The 6,776-nt window shown below is 31.2% G+C and overlaps 1 long non-coding RNA gene across 1 annotated transcript in view; it reads right to left on the bottom strand.

Annotated features, from left to right (window-relative positions):
- Positions 1-207: 207 nt before the first annotated feature.
- The window catches only part of LOC146992869 (uncharacterized), an 89,750-nt gene continuing 83,181 nt past the window's right edge, over positions 208-6,776 (bottom strand). Inside the window, exons 6-7 of the long non-coding RNA XR_015038932.1 lie at positions 4,145-4,247; positions 208-311 (exon numbers count right to left, since the gene is read on the bottom strand). This is a non-coding gene — a long non-coding RNA (uncharacterized LOC146992869). The remainder of the gene's footprint in view (positions 312-4,144; positions 4,248-6,776) is intronic.

Raw genomic sequence — 6,776 nt, 5'->3', positions numbered from 1 at the left:
ACCAATTCATACACTTCAATATGAAATTCAAAACCTACGAAATTAATGAACAAATGCTACCCTAAACATTAAAACATAATGTGACACGTTCATGTAAAATAAATAACTAGTAAAGCTTCAATATAAAGCAACATGTGAAAAGGGATGGACAAATTATAACATTCAAGTATTTCTAGTGGAAATAAAGTTGATATAAAACAAGAATTACCAGCCACAGATGTCTTTTTGCTCTGCATTATTCATCCGTTATTTTTCTTTCACGATATCATGTTCTGCATTCCAAGAGTGCACAAAAATGATCACAAATTACACTAGAAGGGGCCAAAAGGGGAAAAAAGGAATCATTAGATTTTAACTACTTTGATATTAAAGAATAATTATACACAAAGAGAAATATCTAATATTGTTTCTTAATATATAAAACTTCAAGAGTCGCCTTCTTTGTTTTAAACTCCAGCAATGTGCTACATTGTTACTAAAAGCATGACTGCAATGCAGGTACTCTCATCCATGAGAGAGGACAGCTTAGTCCGATATACCAGAAATTATCTTGAAATATTACCAGGTGACTTTAATGTAATTATAGAAATATTTCACTCAGGGAAAGAACATATTGTATAGCTGCCCGGGTTCGAGCCCAGCTTTAATATAGCAAGCTAAAACACATCAAATGCCATTGAATGATACAGCATTTTGAAATGTTACAAAAAATTTAAATGCAATTTCGTGGAAGAGCTATTGCAATTACCTACATACTAAAATTTTGACCAAAAATTCAAGAAAACTAAGATACTCCTTTTTCTTTCGAAGGAATCAAAGTCAAATACTAATGTAGGGATGCTCAACCTATTGTACTATGAAACCTACACATAGGAATGAAATTTTGTCACCTATGTGAGATGTCCAATACCCAGAAATTCCGTAAATTGTAGAATAGAACCTGCGTCTGAAAACAGACGAAAGGTAGAACATTATTCAAATACTTTACCTTTAGCCTTGAAGCAGGTGTTCTATATTAAACTGTGTTAATTCACATACAGAATTAGTAATATAATAGCTCAAAATATTTTAAGAACCAAACACACATTAAATAAACATTAAAAAATTTATATACATTTATTAGTGTTATGAGGGTTTATTCTGAAATATTATCAGGTCACTTTCAAAGAAATGATAGAACTTTTCACTCACGGAAGGGACATTCTGTCTGGCTGCCCGGGTTCCATCCCAGCTTCTGTTACAAAAGTTTCATAGAAGAATTTTAAAAATCCAGAAACAAAACTTATGAAGAAATTATTGAACATACCTGGTTCTATGATTTAACCATTCTTACAGACATAGTAACTAAATCTTAAATTTGAGGGAGGGGGCGAGAGAACTAAACTAGAGTCTTTGAATTAAAGGGTATTATAAATTCATTTTAAATCAAAATTAATTTTGTGAAAATATTACACAAATATGAGGAATATACATTTTTACCATAATGTAATGTACGTTTTGCCCCATTGAAAATCTGGAGAACTAAGGGATGAAATATAAGAAAACTGAAAGAATCATTTGGAAAATCTCATCGAGCTTAAATTAGTTTCTCAATTAGATGTGTTTAGTGTATTTAAAATTAGGCTAACTACTTCATTCACTTCAAACCCATTACATAATACTAGTATTTAAGAAAAATGGTAAAAGATTGCAAATATGTTAAATAACAATTCTATTGATCAAGAAATGGAAATAACTGATTTTCGTCCTAATTAAGATCAAGAATATCACAAAAAGCCAATTGAATAGTCCTAGAACAGAAACATCATGAACAGTTAAACTTTTAAAAAGATAAATTCCTGCTTCCAATCTGCTTAAAAATGTGAAAGAGGATTTTCAACAATGAACTTGTTAAAATCAATGTTTAGATACGGGATAACAAATCAACATCCCAACGACTGCAAGGATTTAGCCATAACATCGCATGTATCAGAGGCAAAAAAAAAAAAAAAAAACTCGCAGAAGAAATGCAGTGTTAAATTTCACATTAAAATACGATTTCCCTGCATTTAACTTTCATCTTGCTGAATTTTTTGTAAATAATGCAAAGAGTATACCTTTTCTTTAACTTATTATACCACACATTTTTATACTTTGTGTAATGTATTTATAACTGAAATATTAAAAGTGCACTAGATACTTGTGCTCGCCAAAATTTTATAAACTCAAAATTGGCTCCCTTTAAGTTAAAGTTGCACATAACTGCACTAAGGGAAGGAATGCAATTTTATTTCTTTGTCTGTATTTGGTTTCATTTTCATATAAAAAGGGTTAAAAATAGGGTTATCTAATTTTGTTATCTAGGTAACAAAATTTAAACACACATTTTCAGTAAAAATTACAGAATAAAAGATTTTGTTTCCCTGAAGATGCAACACCTCCCTATTCCAGGTATGGTACAGACTGCATACTGTCAGAAAGAAATTCCTTTCTTAAACAGGGAATCCATATACTTTAATCTGTTTTTACACAAGTACTGTTTATGACTAATGGTCCAGGAGTAAAATACTTTATAGTTAATCCATCTAAATTTTTATTATTTCCGGTCATCTGTATAGACTGTTTATTTATCACGACTAAACTACCAATCTGCATTCTAGATACCTCATATGATTCTTCAAGTCACGTTTCGTAGCCTATCATTTCTAATACAACAGGTACTTGCTGAGCGCAGACTTGTAAAGCGTGATTTCGCGTATAGCAGTACCTTACAGGATTCCATTTAATTTGTCCACTGCTAGAATTTCATTCATACGTGGTTCAACATTCATCCATCAACACCAGAAAGAATTTATCTGCTACATTAAACAATTTCCATAGACTGAAAATGAAGTTCAAAAAAATCTTACAAATCTCAAATGCAAAGCATTCCGAAGAATTTTCACATATGGAAGATAAAGAAGTCAAACAATGAATCAGAAAATTACAAAAGAAGAATTGGGTGCTTATAAAACCCCTTGATAATAAAAGCGCTCATTACGAGAAACAGCTTTTAACTGAAGATTAGATGAAGGAATCGTTAAATAACAGAGAAGCAATGTCTGATCTTCTAGTGGAGATGGACACAATTAAAGAAAAAAACGGACACTTTAAAAGAGCTACTGGGAAATATGTGCTCTTTACAGCGACATGGTTACAGTTGCATCAGTCATTCTTATAAGCAAAAGACATCAGCTTTTTCAAAAAATAATTCTGTCATGTATTTGCCAAGAGAACGAAAACAAGTCCTAAAGAAACTTTCAGAGTGCTTTTCAAAACCAAGTTGAAAGTTAGTCTGCAGAATTTTACTTCGATAATAATAAAACATCTCTGATTTTATTTCAAAATGAATATTTTTTAATCGATTTTAAAGAGATCTTCGCAAATTGGTTCATAAAACTTCACAATATGCCAAAATTGTTCAGATTAGGGACAAAATATAATAAAGTATGCTTAAAACAACTAAGAAAAAGCACATTTTGAGCATCCTTAACAGAAGACAATTTGGCTCCACTAACTTTCTTTACGACTATACATTAAATTTTTATTTACATTTCTTTTTTATTCAACACTTAACTTTCAATGGTTTTAAGAGAAACAGCACTTGATAGAGAGACTCTAAATTCGGAAAAAACTGAAACAAAATTGGTTTATACCCAGGCAGTGCAATTACACTGGCCTGTTGGGAAGACAAGACCCCGTTGGACATGGAAAATATTAGGCCACACAGAGAGGAAAATGTTTAGCCTCCTCCTCGTAATGTGAAAGGAGGCCACTTGGGAAAAAATTACATCACAGCAGTACTTTTGAAACCACTACGAAGCAACAGAACTCTAACAAATCTCAGGCTTCTGATAATTATAGTGTGATTAACAGTTCAACCTCACTTCGAATATTACAATACAATATAGAGAAAGCACCAATTCATACACTTCAATATGAAATTCAAAACCTACGAAATTAATGAACAAATGCTACCCTAAACATTAAAACATAATGTGACACGTTCATGTAAAATAAATAACTAGTAAAGCTTCAATATAAAGCAACATGTGAAAAGGGATGGACAAATTATAACATTCAAGTATTTCTAGTGGAAATAAAGTTGATATAAAACAAGAATTACCAGCCACAGATGTCTTTTTGTTCTGCATTATTCATCCGTTCTTTTTCTTTCACGATATCATGTTCTGCATTCCAAGAGTGCACAAAAATGATCACAAATTACACTAGAAGGGGCCAAAAGGGGAAAAAAGGAATCATTAGATTTTAACTACTTTGATATTAAAGAATAATTATACACAAAGAGAAATATCTAATATTGTTTCTTAATATATAAAACTTCAAGAGTCGCCTTCTTTGTTTTAAACTCCAGCAATGTGCTACATTGTTACTAAAAGCATGACTGCAATGCAGGTACTCTCATCCATGAGAGAGGACAGCTTAGTCCGATATACCAGAAATTATCTTGAAATATTACCAGGTGACTTTAATGTAATTATAGAAATATTTCACTCAGGGAAAGAACATATTGTATAGCTGCCCGGGTTCGAGCCCAGCTTTAATATAGCAAGCTAAAACACATCAAATGCCATTGAATGATACAGCATTTTGAAATGTTACAAAAAATTTAAATGCAATTTCGTGGAAGAGCTATTGCAATTACCTACATACTAAAATTTTGACCAAAAATTCAAGAAAACTAAGATACTCCTTTTTCTTTCGAAGGAATCAAAGTCAAATACTAATGTAGGGATGCTCAACCTATTGTACTATGAAACCTACACATAGGAATGAAATTTTGTCACCTATGTGAGATGTCCAATACCCAGAAATTCCGTAAATTGTAGAATAGAACCTGCGTCTGAAAACAGACGAAAGGTAGAACATTATTCAAATACTTTACCTTTAGCCTTGAAGCAGGTGTTCTATATTAAACTGTGTTAATTCACATACAGAATTAGTAATATAATAGCTCAAAATATTTTAAGAACCAAACACACATTAAATAAACATTAAAAAATTTATATACATTTATTAGTGTTATGAGGGTTTATTCTGAAATATTATCAGGTCACTTTCAAAGAAATGATAGAACTTTTCACTCACGGAAGGGACATTCTGTCTGGCTGCCCGGGTTCCATCCCAGCTTCTGTTACAAAAGTTTCATAGAAGAATTTTAAAAATCCAGAAACAAAACTTATGAAGAAATTATTGAACATACCTGGTTCTATGATTTAGCCATTCTTACAGACATAGTAACTAAATCTTAAATTTGAGGGAGGGGGCGAGAGAACTAAACTAGAGTCTTTGAATTAAAGGGTATTATAAATTCATTTTAAATCAAAATTAATTTTGTGAAAATATTACACAAATATGAGGAATATACATTTTTACCATAATGTAATGTACGTTTTGCCCCATTGAAAATCTGGAGAACTAAGGGATGAAATATAAGAAAACTGAAAGAATCATTTGGAAAATCTCATCGAGCTTAAATTAGTTTCTCAATTAGATGTGTTTAGTGTATTTAAAATTAGGCTAACTACTTCATTCACTTCAAACCCATTACATAATACTAGTATTTAAGAAAAATGGTAAAAGATTGCAAATATGTTAAATAACAATTCTATTGATCAAGAAATGGAAATAACTGATTTTCGTCCTAATTAAGATCAAGAATATCACAAAAAGCCAATTGAATAGTCCTAGAACAGAAACATCATGAACAGTTAAACTTTTAAAAAGATAAATTCCTGCTTCCAATCTGCTTAAAAATGTGAAAGAGGATTTTCAACAATGAACTTGTTAAAATCAATGTTTAGATACGGGATAACAAATCAACATCCCAACGACTGCAAGGATTTAGCCATAACATCGCATGTATCAGAGGCAAAAAAAAAAAAAAAAAACTCGCAGAAGAAATGCAGTGTTAAATTTCACATTAAAATACGATTTCCCTGCATTTAACTTTCATCTTGCTGAATTTTTTGTAAATAATGCAAAGAGTATACCTTTTCTTTAACTTATTATACCACACATTTTTATACTTTGTGTAATGTATTTATAACTGAAATATTAAAAGTGCACTAGATACTTGTGCTCGCCAAAATTTTATAAACTCAAAATTGGCTCCCTTTAAGTTAAAGTTGCACATAACTGCACTAAGGGAAGGAATGCAATTTTATTTCTTTGTCTGTATTTGGTTTCATTTTCATATAAAAAGAGTTAAAAATAGGGTTATCTAATTTTGTTATCTAGGTAACAAAATTTAAACACACATTTTCAGTAAAAATTACAGAATAAAAGATTTTGTTTCCCTGAAGATGCAACACCTCCCTATTCCAGGTATGGTACAGACTGCATACTGTCAGAAAGAAATTCCTTTCTTAAACAGGGAATCCATATACTTTAATCTGTTTTTACACAAGTACTGTTTATGACTAATGGTCCAGGAGTAAAATACTTTATAGTTAATCCATCTAAATTTTTATTATTTCCGGTCATCTGTATAGACTGTTTATTTATCACGACTAAACTACCAATCTGCATTCTAGATACCTCATATGATTCTTCAAGTCACGTTTCGTAGCCTATCATTTCTAATACAACAGGTACTTGCTGAGCGCAGACTTGTAAAGGGTGATTTCGCGTATAGCAGTACCTTACAGGATTCCATTTAATTTGTCCACTGCTAGAATTTCATTCATACGTGGTTCAACATTCATCCATCAACACCAGAAAGAATTTATCTGCTA

This window comes from Stegodyphus dumicola, chromosome X2 (assembly GCF_044657685.1).
Source record: "Stegodyphus dumicola isolate Sdum_Otavi_A_Nest chromosome X2, ASM4465768v1".
NCBI lineage: Eukaryota > Metazoa > Arthropoda > Arachnida > Araneae > Eresidae > Stegodyphus > Stegodyphus dumicola.
This window is presented reverse-complemented; position numbering and strand designations above follow the sequence as displayed.